This window comes from Onychomys torridus, chromosome 14 (assembly GCF_903995425.1).
Source record: "Onychomys torridus chromosome 14, mOncTor1.1, whole genome shotgun sequence".
NCBI classification, from domain to species: domain Eukaryota; kingdom Metazoa; phylum Chordata; class Mammalia; order Rodentia; family Cricetidae; genus Onychomys; species Onychomys torridus.
Genome location: NC_050456.1, coordinates 45,116,282 through 45,130,654, shown reverse-complemented (window position 1 = coordinate 45,130,654; position 14,373 = coordinate 45,116,282). Strand labels below are relative to the sequence as shown.

Here is a 14,373-nt window from a genome sequence, read left to right as displayed (position 1 = left end):
GCCAAGTGTAGAGGCTGGGGACAAAGGTGCGATTCACCAGCTGACTGGACGTGGGGAAATTCCAAAGCCAGGCAGGCCAGGGCTGCCCTAGGTCACCCTGTCTGTCTGAGGGACAATGGCCAGCACACATCTGATGCGAGTCTTGCATCCCCAACCAGCTGCAATCCAGGGTAGCATAGAAAGACTCACGGCTAGATTGACTCAAGCTTTCTAGCTGCCTTCCTTTGGAATTCCCTGCTCCTTCCCAGTACTTAAAATGCAAATGCACAGCTTTTCATCCAGAGTCCTAGCATGGGCAGGAAATATCTGCCGCTAGAGAACTAATCGTGCATAGCTCTACTCTGCGGGGCTTGCTAAGCACTGCAGACACGTTATCTCATTGTGCATTCTCACGATGCCACAAGTGGTAGGCATGATGACTAACTCCGCTTTACAGGTGAGAAACAGACTCGAAGGTGTTTCAACAGATCGCTGCAGGGCTAGGAAGTTGTCAAGCTGAGATTTAAACCCAGGTCTGTCCAACTCCAAACCCCATCTTAAATGTCACATCGGGATGCTGACCTGGGTTTCAAAGGACAGTCATCCAGAGCACATTGAAAATCTCTGCCCTGGCTGATCAACTAACTCCAAAGTCCCTTCCTTAGGGAACAACTCCTCCCTTGCATGACAGTTCACATGGACGTTCCCTGTCATACTCTAAGGCTTTTCCAACAGCACATCTTGTTTTCTGTCATCTGCCCCCGGTAGAATTCAGCTCCACCAGATCAACAATTACTAAAAACCGTTCACTGCTGTGTCCCCGATGCTCAGTGTTCACACATAGAAGACACTAAATAATAATGGGTGACTACATAAAATAGATGTAAGATGTATGAATTTAAGGAGGGAAAGAGAGTGTGTACAGGGGAGTGTTGGAGGTCCCAGGGTGAGCCTGCCAGCTCTGTAGGACCCTGGGGACTCCTGAAGAGGTCCCCCCCCATCCCCAATGCCCAAGTTCCCCCCCCCTGAGTAGTAATTCCTAGCTGCCAAACCCCCTGCCCAATGGCTTCTAGAAACTGGGGGAGGAGGGTTATGAGTAGGGCGGGCTCTGGCCCTTGAACAAAGGCCTGTGGCCATGCAGCTGGCCAGGGAGGCGGGACAGAGCAGTGGCCTGGGCCAGAGGGACAGCCCAGGATGGCTGGACTGAAGTCAGCCCTCACTCAGCGCAGCTGCAAGAGCAACGCCTCCATCCCCACAGTCCCCTCCACCCCCAACACAACAGAGAACAACTTCACAATTAGCCTCCAGGGCCAGTCACAGCTTGTAGTGCCCTCCCTGTCTCAGGACGGGAGCCTGTACAGGGTTCTGAGAGTGCCGTGGGAGAGGCGGCAGGCCTGACATCTGCGACCCACACCTTCCCCCACTCCAGGTCTGGTCATCTCCCAGGCCATGGCCTTTGGCCTGTTCTGGTGTAAACACAGTGAGTGACCCTGAGATAGCAGTGGGGTTGCTAAGGCCAATGTTTACTCTGAGGCTAAGATATTACAAGCCAGAGAGTAAACGGTCACCACTGGCTCCTGGTGTCCACCATCTCTTGTGTTACACATGGGGCACATCCCAGGCGACACTCATGGGCCCCTTGTAGCCACTCACTACACAGCGTTTCTTTAAATATATATATATGAATTTATGGTGTCTTTCTCACACAGGCACCTTCTTCTGATCGGCATCCCCCATAAAGAAAAACAGGTACTCTGTATGGAAACTGAGTCCAAAAGATAAGTGAATTGGGAAGAGGGTTGGATCCGGCCATGGGTGAACCATGTACGCAAAAAGCCTCAGACACTCTCGATATTTGATGTAACGCAATAGGGCCAGCATTAAACATCTGTCAAAAACCCGCTGGACTCAGTCCAGCGGCCCTTCCACTCTCCTGGCTGGGCCACCTTAGCTCCAGAACCACTCTAAGACAGACCACCCTGGACAGGTCAGCCCAGACTACGTGGAGGGATGAGACCACCCCTACTTCATTCCCAATTCCCGGCACCACGCCGGTAAATCTAGAAAGGGAGGTCCAGCTAGTGAAAATACGTGTACAAACCGGAGATGGGGTCTGTGAGCCATCCAGTGAGCCCAGACCCACACAGGAATAATAATAGTAACAGAAGAGCTGACTTTCTGGTGTCCAGTCCCTAGGTTTTTATGCGGGGCTCTCATGAGCCAAGATTCCAGTCTAGCAAAGGAGGGACTGGAAGGAACTCTCCAGAGGGCCAGACACAGCAGGAAGCATCTTCTCCCTCTGAGAGCTGTCATTATACTCCACGCTAATTATTTCTTGAGCAAGGGCCATGTGATTGGAATGCATGAAGAGACACGGCTTGGGAGACTGCGAGCCCCGAGTTTTTTCTGGAAGGTGCTACGGTGCCGGTTGGCTCTGGGGGGGGCCCTGAGAGAAGCCTAATAGCCCCTACAACTACCAAGAGTATAGTGAGTGACTCTGAAATGGATACTCTTACTTAGTCTTTAGCACCACCTCGCAAAGGCGCTTTTCTCCACCCTACAACCATTACATGGCTCGTTCCGTTTTTTTGTTTTGTTTTTTTCTTTGTTTTCAAAAGTAGCTCCAGAATAAACGTTGCCACCGAAGCAGCATCCTTTAACAACTGAAGTTTGCAAGCCTTGTCCAAGCTTCCCGACTCGGAAGGTCTGAGAGGAGGGTGCAAATAACCAAACCAGGTGAAGGAGTGGGAGGGCTAGGCTTTTAGGGGCGGCCAGCAAGCCGCTCTAGGCTTGCAGGTCGTGGACACTCCGTTTCTGGCATCCACTCTAATCCGCCTAGATAGGCAGCTGAGATTCCCAGGAGCAAGCACGGTGTGGCACCAACCCGGAACAGGCTGAGTGCCTACGAACTCCTGGGCTCGCGGGACCAGAGGCGAGTCCTTCTAGAAGGGCCCACAGTCCCGGGCAAGCACTAACTAACCCACTGGCGCCAGGGCACACAAGGGGGATCGGGTGGCGGGAATGTCGAGAGCTGCCCGGATTTCAAACCTCGAGCCTATACCGCTTTGGTTTCCGGGGTGGGGACAAAAAGTGACTCCCCTTACGACCTTCCCGCGCTCCAACCTCCTCCGAGAGCGTCCGAGGAAGCCCTGCACCAACCAGGTCCTCAGCCCACAGAAGGCTAGCCTGGGGTCCCCGAAGAGTGCCGCCGATCGCGCACGGGCAAAGGGAGAGGGACAAGCCCGGGGACACTCACCGAGCGGTGGCCGCCCCGCCGGCTCACGTCGCGCAGGGCGCGCGGGGCTGCCCAGGTGGCGCCGCCGCGAAGCGGGCGCGAGTTTGAAAGTCGCTCTCGGAAGCGGCTGGGGCCGCCGGCCACTCCCGCCCACGGCTGGCTTCCCCGCGGTCCCAGCCTCCTCCCGCTGCGGGCACCAGACTTCGGGGGTCCCCAAAACGCGCGCGGCTCCCCAGCACTCGGCAGGAAGTTGCGGACGAAAGGGAGCCCTGGCAGCGGCGGGAGGAAGGGATTGAGGGAGGGAGGGAGCCAGGGAGGGGCGGACCAGGAATGTTTCCAGTGGGTGGAGACTGCGCTCGCGGCTGCCATCCAGCAATTGGCGGCTCTGTAGGGGCCCCCGGAACCTTCGCGGCGCTGAGTGCGCGCTGGGGCTCCGACTGCAGGCAGCCGCCCGGGTGGCTAATGATTAACGCGCGCCGCCGGCCATGTGGGTCCCGCTGGCCACCTCCCCCTGCCACCTGGAGCTCTGGGATCCCAAGACGCACGTGGTGGGGTTACCCTAGCGTCGCCAGCTGGATCTCACGCCGAGAGGGCGACCCAAACCTCCAAACCGGGTTCTGACTGGGGAGGACCCCGGGCTCAGCCAGCCACCTAGGCTTTCCCAGGGGAAGCACCGGTCTAGATGGAGAAGGACGTCCTGGTCCTACTGGAGCAGGTCACCACGGCCGCTGAGTCAGAATAGCACGTCTCGAATTCCTCACCGAAACTAGGTCTCGGTGGCTCTTTACAGTTGTAAAAATCTTAACCTTCTGACGAGAAAGAGATAAGAAGTGCATAACTTGGGCCTGGGTGGGGCTCTCAGCGGGACTGTTAAGTGAGAAAAACAGATTGAGGAACCTGAGTGACCGAGGACCCCATTTAGAATGTGATCTGGGTATCAGCAAAAGGCATGCGCTGGGAAAACAGGGGGTGGGAGATGGAGGACATAGAATACGGACCAGTGGGGTTTACAGCAAGAACATCCGTCTTGGTTTTTTTGAAGCAGGATCTCAGTTAGCCCAGACTGGCGGAGGGTGATCTTGAACGTAATGATTCTCCAGCCTCTACCTCCTGAGGGCTGGGATTACTGGTGTGCACCACCACGTCCTAATTACTGGTTTTATTTTTTGATTTGAGACAGGGCCACGCTGCGTAGCCCAGGCTAGCTTCAAACTGTAGGCGCTCCTCCAGAGTGCTACAATTATAGGTGTGCGTTCGTCACTACGCCTCACTAAGCATAAATCTTTCAGCGGTAAAGATCTTAGGGGAGATGAGGTTTGACACTGTTCCAACACCGACCATGAAGAGGGGTGGGAGATGGGAGCCCAGGGTGAGACCAAAGAAGAGATGGGGTCCCGGGTTAGACGGGGTCACCAGGTCCCTGGGACAGGAATGAGGCATCTACGCCAGCATTTAGAAGGGCTGGTGTAGACAATTGAGAATCTTAACTGGCTTATAGAATCCCCTCCACCACTACCCCTTAAAAAGAAAAATGCTGCTCCAGGGAAATGCAAGCACCTAGTGATTTACTGAAGGGGCGGGGCTGGGCGGCGCGAGAGGAAATGGCTTTCAGGTGACTTTGAAACGGGATCCCTGTGAAGAGTAAGGAGTAGACAAGCCCTATGCTTGCCCCTGACTGCAGCAGGCGATCCTTCTGGCCGGCCCAGAAAATTAGGCCCACATTACTTAGTTTACAGGTTTGGCCTGAAGAACGGCAGCACAGGTGAAAGCCAAGATTGCCAGAGAGGGACCGTAGAGATAAAACTACAGGGTGGGATGGAAAAGTGAGATGTCCCACTCTTTCCCGCCTTGCACTTTTCTGGGTTTCGGGTTTCTTCTCCAATCTCTGAAATCTTACCGGTCCTTTCCTACTTGTTTTAAACTCCACCTTCCCAAGACGTCCCACCACCCCGTGATTTTAAACTGTTGAATGCACACCTCACTCCTTAGCCAGGAAAAAGGGCTACCAAGTGCACTGTACTTCCCAGCCACTAAGGTAGGAATACACTTACTCCCATTTTGCAGGAAGAATACTGCTCAGAGGAATTGAGCAGTCTGGCCAAGATTGCCACATCAGCCAAAGCGTAGTCCAACCAGAGCCTGAGCGGTCAGCACTGGAGTGTTACTGTGTTAGCCTTACTTGGAGAATTTTACAAGAACAATTGCGGTTACAGAAGGAGAAACTGAGGCTTGGTCATACAGCTGGTGGGTGGTAGAGCTGGGAGTCATTAACAGGGAAAAGTGCGTTTTAACCAGCTCCTTCTCCGCTTCCTTCTAGAAGCATGTTCCAACCAGCCAGCAATTGATTCTAATGCCCTGCGTTGTTTCTAATTGCCTTAATTTATATGCCTGTTTCCTGAAAAGATTGTAATCTCACTTATGTAGGAAGCAGAACTTGTGTAGGAAGCATTCGATAAGGTTGTGCTGCAGCCAGATGAAACGACCCAGGGTTTTTATGAGAAACCAGAGTTCCCTGCCTCCGAACCCAAGAGGCGCTGCAGGGACCAGGGTCTCTAGCAGCAGCCCCCTGGCAGCTTTGAGCCTCTGCCTTCCCACCAGGTCTTGCCTCAGCGGCCTCACCCTGCTATTAAATCATTTATTATTATAATAACACCTCGAGTCTCAGTAATGCTTTTCATCTAAGGTCTCAAAGTGTCTAACAAATACAAATTAATTCATCTTCACAGTCTGTCCACTAGGATGGGAGAATGGAGCTGCTCTCCCTAGTTTATGGATGAGCAAAACAAACAAGCTAAAGTCAGGATGACTCACGAGGAACCAGTGCAGGGCTTCTCATCCCTTCCCCTCCTTCTGAATGAAAATTTCAAATCCCATAGACAAAGGCCATGGAGTTTTCACAATAAAGGACATTTCCAAACTGTCATTTCAGCTGCTCTATTGTGGACCACAGGAAAGGGAGGGATGTAAACACAGGAGACAGATCCCCAGGGGCTGTGTTCCCTGGCTTTGAGGAGGAGCCCCGGGCTTGCAGCTGCTGACAGAGAATTCATCCCCAAACATGGAAGAAATCCCTCTCAAAGGAGACCCTATTACATTATCTCAGTGCCTTCAGAGTTGCAAACTGAATTTTAGTAATGATCTCTCAAAGTGTGGTAGAGCCTAGCATGGACAAGGTTCTGGGTTCGAAGCTCAGAACCACAGAAAACAAGCAAGACAAAGTATAAGGTGCATAGAACAAAAGGGAGAGAGAAAACTTCACAGTATCAAATTTTCATGTATTAAAAGAGTGAAGGGGAGCTGGAGAGAGATGGCTCAGCGGTTAAGAGCACTGTCTGTACTTCCAGAGGTCCTGAGTTCAATTCCCAGCAACCACATGGTGGCTCACAACCATCCATAATGAGATCCTGTGCCCTCTTCTGGCATGCAGGCAGAACACTGTATATGCAATAAATAAATAAATAAATCTTTAAGAGAGAGAGAGAGAGAGAGAGAGAGAGAGAGAGAGAGAGAGAGAGAAGGTCTAGAGTAGCAGTAGATTGCTTGGGTAACATGTATGAGGGTCTGGGACTGGGACTAAAAAGGAAAAAAAAAAAAAAGCCAGGCATGGTAGTCCTGACAGTCAGGACTACATGGAGACCTTCAGTCTGGACCATAGAGTGAGACCTCATCTTAAAAAAAGAAAGAAACCAGCATGATAGTGCACACCTTTAATCCCAGCACTCTGGAGGCAGAGGCAGGCTGATCTCTGGGTGTCAAGGCCAGCCTGGTCTGCATAGTGAGTTTCAGGACAGCCAGCCAACACTACATATTGAGACCCAGGAGAGAAAAGGAGAGATTATGAAAAGATAGCTCAAAAAATGAGAGAAACTTTCTGTAAATGATATCTCAGTAAGGGACTTCACTGTAATCCACCAAAAAAGCTCTAAAAAAGACAACCCATTTTTTAAGTATGCAAAGGCTCTGAATAGACATCTCCTCAAAGAAGCTATATAAATGGCCGATAAACACATGCTAACAGCATTAGCCAAGAATATGCAAATTAAAAAAATTACCACAGGGAAATACTGCTTCATCCGCTGGGATGCCTGTAACCAGAAGCATGTGACAAGTGAGTGTCCATGAGGGTGGGGGAGAAACCGCAACCCTCTCACACTGCTGGTGCATCTGTTTTGCAAAACAGTCTGGCCATTCTTCGAAGGTTAAACATCAATTTGCTTTATGACCCACAATTCCAGACCCAGGAATGTACCTAGAGAAATGAGAACACCTGTCCACACATAGCAGCATTTCATTATTCCTATCAAACTCACAGTGGAAACCCAAAGGGCCTTCCACTGCTGATGATAAACAGAATGTCACAACGAATACAATAGAATGAAGTTCTTCAGTTCATGGGTAAGCTTGAAAGCATATTGCTGATAAAGTGATCAAAAAAAGACCAAATATTGTACAGCTCCATTTGTAAGAACTGTCCGGGCATAGGAAGTTGGAGGACATGAGGAAGAACTGCTCATCAGTTCAGGACTCTAAAATATTGTGGCAGTTGCACTGTTGAGTTTGTGCTGAACATGGGTTCTCTCACTGAGTTACACACTTGCCAGAATTGTACATTTGAAATTACAATTTAACCGGATGGGTCAGGCTGGGTTGGTTGGTTTGGGTGGTGGGGGTGTTTTCTTGTTATTGTTTGTTTGGGCTGGGTCTTAAACCTAGAGTCTTATGCATCCTGGGCAAACGCCCTTCCGCTGAGGGCTCCTATTTTGAGATGGAGTCTTACTAAGGTGACTAGGCATGAGCCTCCTTAAGGTGGCGATCCGCCTGCCTCAGCTTTCTGGGTAGTTAGCTTATGCCACCAGTCCCAGCTCCACACTGCTCTGGAATTCCAAGTAAGTGACCCTCTTGCCTCCAGTCTTCCTTATAAGTAGCTGCCTCCATCTCTGTATTAGCCAGGGTCCTCTAGAGCAGTGGTTCTGAACCTTTCTAATGCTGTGACCCTTTAATACAGTTCCTCATGTTGTGGTGACTCCCAACCATAAAATTATTTCCAGTGCTACTTCATAACTAATTTTGCTGCTGTTATGAATCATAATGTAAATATCTGTGTTTTCTGCCGGCCTTAGATGACCCCTCGGAAAGGGTCGTTCAACCTGCAAAGGGATTGAAACCCACAGGTTGAGAACAGCTAGCTTGCTTTAGAGTAAAAGAACTTATACCCTATAGAACTTTTAGAATGAATCTCTATATATAAAAGGGGGTTTATTAGAATGACTTACAGGCTAGCTGTAAACAGAAAGTCCAAGAATCCAGTAGTTGCTCAGTCCACAAGGCTAGATGTCTCAGCTGGTCTTCCATGCGTGCTGGAATCCTGAAGAAATGGGCTCTAATGTCAGTGAACTTGCTAGCAAGGTGAGGATAAGCGGGCAAAGAGCAAAAGCTTCCCTCTTTCTTGTCTTTATACAGGCTTCCATCAGAAAGTAAAGCCCAGATTAGATCTGGATGAAAGGCCTGCCATTTCCCGGCTCAAAAGATCTGGATTAAGGTGTATCTTCCTACCTCAAAGATCCAGGCTAGAAGTGGATCTTCCCAAAGGCTACACAGAGAAACCCTCTCTTGAAAAACCAAAAAAAGATGGGGTTGGGGATTTAGCTCAGTGTTAGAGCGCTTGCCTAACAAGCTCAAAGCCCTGGGTTCGGTCCTCAGCTGGAAAACAAACAAACAAACAAATTAGCCGGGCGGTGGTGGCGCACGCCTTTAATCCTAGCACTCGGGAGGCAGAGCCAGGCGGATCTCTATGAGTTTGAGGCCAGCCTGGGCTACCAAGTGAGTTCCAGGAAAAAGGCACAAAGCTACACAGAGAAACCCTGTCTCAAAAAACCAAAAAAAAGAAAAAGAAAAAAAGAAAAAGAAAAAAAATTAAAAAAAAAAAGGAAGTAGCTCTTCCTACTTGAAATTAAGCAAAAATTCCTCACAGGTATGCCCTCCATCTTTGGGTTTTAGTTCCAGATGTAGTCAGGTTGACAACCAAGAACAAGCAACATGGTCTCTCTAGTAAGTAGCTGAGACTGAAAGTATGCACCAGCCGGGTGGTGGTGGCGCATGCCTTTAATCCCAGCACTCGGGAGGCAGAGGCAGGCGGATCTCTGTGAGTTCAAGGCCAGCCTGGTCTACTGGTCTACAGAGTGAGTTCAAGAAAGGCTCCAAAGTTACACAGAGAAACCCTGTCTCGGGGGGAAAAAAGGAAGGAAGGAAGGAAGGAAGGAAGGAAGGAAGGAAGGAAGGAAGGAAGGAAGGAGAAAATAAAGTATGCACCACCTGGATTATGCACTTTTAATGGGTAAACTGGGGACTGGAGAGATGATTCAGTGGTTAAGAACACTGGCTACTCTTCCAGAGGATCCATGTTTGATTCCCAGCACCCACTTGGCAGCTCACAATCAGCTGTAACTCCAGTTCCAAGGGATCTGATGCCCTCTTCTAGCCTCCACAGACACCAGGCATGCATGTGGTACACAGACATTCATGCCAGCACTCATACATATGAAATAAATTGATTGATTTGAAAAAAATAGGTCAGGGTATTTTTTTAATTAAATGGGTAAAATTTTATGGCATATGAATGTGAGGTCTTCAGGGCCACAGACAGACCCCGTCTCAATCAAACAAACAAAAATCTGTCAACATATCAGCATCTTAGGCTGAGTGAGGGGATCAGGGCAAACTCAATTCTGCATGTCAGTGGAGAAAGCTGTATGAAGTTATAGGCTCACTGTAATTCAGTGCCTTAAAACAATAATTCAAAGTCGTGTGGCCCCAAGCCTCCCCAAAGCAACTGACAGGGAAGGTTTATAACTAACTCTTAGAGAGGGCTGCAGCCTCTTAGGGGGAAATGCTCCCCTCCTTTATTGAGAGCTTCCTCTGTCCTTGGTTTCAGAAAAAAATGTGACATCAGAAAGGGGAAGAGGCTGTGGGGGAAGGGAGAGGATGAACTGCCCATGTGCAGCTCGCTGCCACCCCACGGGCAGTCTGAAGGAAACTTGGGGTTGTTTGACTCTGTCTGCAATAGAAGCATTTGCCAATCACTTGCGGTTTTTCAAGAAGCAGGGAGCCCGTGTGAACCATTTTTGGAGATCACTTGTGTTCACTTCCTTATCAGTAGATAAAAGGGCCTCGTCAGCACTCACAACACCTGAGACGGGGAGTTGGCACCCACACATCAGCCTTTGAGATGCTGGGTTTGCTTTAGACACAGCTTGCTGCTTACTCCCTGACTTCTGGCCTGTGGGCTGCTGCTCTGTCTGTGTGACTGTGTGTAGGTAGACAAACTGTACCCTGCCCCATGCCAGAGTGAACGAGTGTCCGGGATAGACCTACTGAGCGAAATGGTATTTTGCATTGTTTGAGGGGACTTCTAGATCCTTCTGTACCTAGTTTTTCAGGCCTGGGATTCATAAGAGTCATTGGAAGTTTCTAATTCAGGGCTGATGTGGATCTACATTCTTTTTGTTGTTTTGTGGGTGTATGATAGGTCTCATGTAGCCAAGGCTGGCCTTGAGCCCCTGATTCTCCTGTACCTACTTTCTGAGAGCTAGGACTACTGGCATGCACATCACACCCAACTTCAGAATGTGTATTGTTTTTTAAATTTGTTTGTTTGGTTTGGTTTTTGAAACAGGGTCCCTGTGTAGCCCTGGCTGCCCTACATCTCTCTCTGTAAACCAGGCTGACCTCAAAATCCGAACTCTACCTGCCTTTGCCTCCTGAATGCTGGGATTAAGGTGTGTGATACCATGCCTGGCTGGGTGTGTGCATTCTTTAAAAAAATTAGAATTTTTTTAATTATGTGTGTGTTTGTGTAGGGGTATGCACATTTGAGTACAGGCACCCTCAGAGGCCAGAAGAAAGCATTAGAGTCCCTTGAAGCTGGAGATCAAGGTGTCTGTGGGCTTCCCCATGTGGGAGCTGGGAACCAAACTCTGCCCTCCACAAGAGCAGTAATGCTCTTAACTACTGAGCCATCTCTCTAGTCCCATAAAACTTTTTATTACATTTATTTATTTGTTTGTTTGCTTGTTTGTTCATTTATTTATTTATTTATTTATTTATTTACTTACTTACTTACTTACTTACTTACTTATTTATTTTTGTGGGTGTGCACGGATGCATGTATGCATCTTCACACACACTTACAATCCCCCCATGCTCCAAAAAATGGAAGAGCCCTCCTTGTGAGGCCTCCTGACTTTGGAGTAAGTCTGGCTGTACATTCAATCAGACAGAGGAGTTCCACCTTGATTCATATGTGGTTCTCAATCTTCAACACCTTGGTGAGCAGCAGGGCAGGGCAGGTCTTCCAGGGACTTCACTGGATCCTTCCAAAACAATGAACAAGAGCTTAATGAGGGAGGCAATTCTCCTTGACTATAATTGTGGCTGTGTTTTCCTCATTGGCCTGTGAGTTCTCAGCCCTGGCTCTCTCCTCTGTCTTTACTGAGATGCCTGAGCGGTCAAACCTGCACACCCACGGAACCCACTCTGCCTACCCTTCCCTTGGTTTCTGCACCAGACCATAGAGGAATCAGGAGTTGGTTAAACCACTGGATTAACTGTGGGCCAGCCTCTAGGGTCTCTAAACTCCTCAGCAGCTTGTCTAGGAAAGTGGGGAATTAACCCAGGGGTGGATGGCACAGCTGAGCATTGCCACCTGCACAGTAACAAGACTCACAGGCCGTCCTATGCTCGGCTGCCAGGTGTGCCTACCAAAACCCACAGCTACTTCATGTGGGATCGATGCCCTTCCTCTGTCATCCCATGTTACCCTCCTGTATGCAATGAGGCTTCTCATCCACATAGAATTTCCAGGTTCTCTTTCAAACCTGAAAACCTTGGGTTCTGCCATATTAAAACAAAACAAAGCTTAGGGTTGTGGATGCAGCTCAGTTGGTAGAGTTGCCTATGCCATGCAAGAAGCTCTGGGCTCCCTTCCTTGCACACACAAACCCGGCTGGAATTCTAGCACCTAGGAGATGGAGGCAGAAGACAGGAGGGTCAGAAGTTCAAAGTCATCCTTGAATATTAGATCATCCTGGGCTATGTGAGACTCTTTCTCAAAGACAGAAAGAAAGAAGGGAGGGAGGAAGGGAGGGCAGGTAGACGAGAGAGAGAGAGGAGCGGGGAACAAACATGGAATCTAGAAGGTCAGGTCACATATCCCACATGTCACAAGATCCTTGATGGCAGAGCAAAGACATGACCCAGGCCCTCTGCAGCTTAAACCTGTGCTCTTCGCCACCCAAATTGCCTACCCCTGACAGCCAGGTGCTAGGCCAGAGCAGGGGCAGTGGGAGCAAAGTTCAACAAATGAAACCCCGGAAAGCTAGACCTTACTCTGCTCTGTCCAATGACTGGAGTTTGAGAACCTCTGTGCCCGACAGTGAGTAACAAACCTGTCTCAGGGCTTGGTAAATGAATGAGAAAAGGAGAATGAAGTGTGTGTCCAGGGTCACAAAGCTCAAAAGAAGGGACTTGAAAAAGCAAGTCTCCAAACACACATGAGGTTCCCAAGCCAGCAGCAGCCCAGTCACCCAGCAGTCCAGCTGACGGAACTTGGAGAATATCTTGAGCTACTGAGGTAGCAAAGCTGAGTGTGCCAAGCACCCCTAAACAGAGTGGGCTTCCTGCGGGCCTTAGAGACTCCTGCAGACTCCTGAAATTGTTCTTAGACTCTTCCTCAGCCCCGGCCAGTTCAGTACCCCTCTCCGGGGAGGATGTTGTTACTCCAATGCATCGCTCCCTTCCACCTCCCTGTGGTCCGGTCCAAGGGCCTGCTTTTTCTCTGCAGGGCTTTTCAGTCTCTTTGGAAGGTCGGTGTATCAATACCCAGAGGAGAGCCACAGGAGGACTTGGTTTCTGTTTCTTCAGGTTTATCTATTTTTATTTTCTGTGTGTAAAAGTTTTGCTTTCATGTATGTTTGTGTACCACAAGCATGCCCGGTGCCCTTAGAGGTCAGAAGAGGACATCAGATCTCCTGGACTGGGAGTTATAGGTGTTTATGAGCCACTCTGTGGGTGCCAGAAACTGAACCTGGGTCTTCTGGAAGGGCATGTGCTCTTAACCACTGAGCCGCCCGCCTCCCCACCCCACCCCACCCCACCCCCACCTCCACAGAGTTCTTTTGAAAGTTTTGGTTTTGCTTTATGAGATATGTTAGGTCCCAAAGAAACCCAAGACAAATGGCCAAGATGAACATACTGAGGCCGATGGATGCTGGCAGCCACGCTCTCTCAGCACGGCGAGTACCTGATACAGAGTCCTGGCTCCTCTCAAAATTTCTCATACACACCTACTCTAAACCTCTCCAGCCCCTGAGCTTCCCTTCCGTTCCCCCAGCTTCTTTCTCCTTATAATCCAGCTGTTTCCACCATGTACTCTCTTGGTTCTTCTCTTGGTCCTCAACTCCTCCACCCCCCACCCCCCACCCCCCACCCTCCCCACCCCCATCCCCTCATGGCCTGGTCTCTTCCAGATGCCTCTGGCCATGCTCTCCCTCATATGTACAATAAAAACCTTCTCCTCAACCACACCTAGGAGCAGTCATATCCTTATTTTCAGTCAGTAAGAATCAAACCCAGGGCCGCATACAGGCAAGCATGATGCTTCTAACCTAAATCCTCTGCCTCTTCTCCTTTGGGTTTTGAAACAGGGTCTTGCTAATTTGCCTGAGCTAGCCTTGAATGTGGGCTCCTCCTGCTTCAGCTTCTTGAGGAGCTGGGGGTTCTTGGCATGCGCCCCCACACCCTGCTAGCTCTACCCCTTAAGCAAGCCATCGAAGCTCCCAGTACCTCAGTTTGAAGGAGAAAGCATTGGTAAGGCATTTAGCACACAGCTAGCTACTAATGGCTTGCCACTGCTGTTTGTCTGGTCGATTGGTTTTCTTTTTAAATTTCAGATCACCAGTGCTGGCTTTCTGAGCCCAACCTCAATATCCTAGTATCCTTATTGCCACATCGGGTCAGAGATTTGAACAGCCAAAAGAGACCCTCATTCTACTCAGTCAGTGTGAAGAATCTTCCAGAGATGTGGCTTTCCCGGGGAACTTCGGTTCATAGTTCTGTGTCTATGAAGGTACTTACTTACCACTCAGTCGCACGCCCATCAATCC

At 49.7% G+C, this 14,373-nt stretch overlaps 1 protein-coding gene across 1 annotated transcript in view; it reads right to left on the bottom strand.

Annotated features, from left to right (window-relative positions):
• Nucleotides 1–3,498, bottom strand: part of Plekhg3 (pleckstrin homology and RhoGEF domain containing G3) — a 44,805-nt gene extending 41,307 nt beyond the window's left edge. The window contains exon 1 of the mRNA XM_036205937.1: nt 3,236–3,498. The gene's annotated coding sequence lies outside the window, so the exon portion shown is untranslated. The remainder of the gene's footprint in view (nt 1–3,235) is intronic.
• Nucleotides 3,499–14,373: the final 10,875 nt, after the last annotated feature.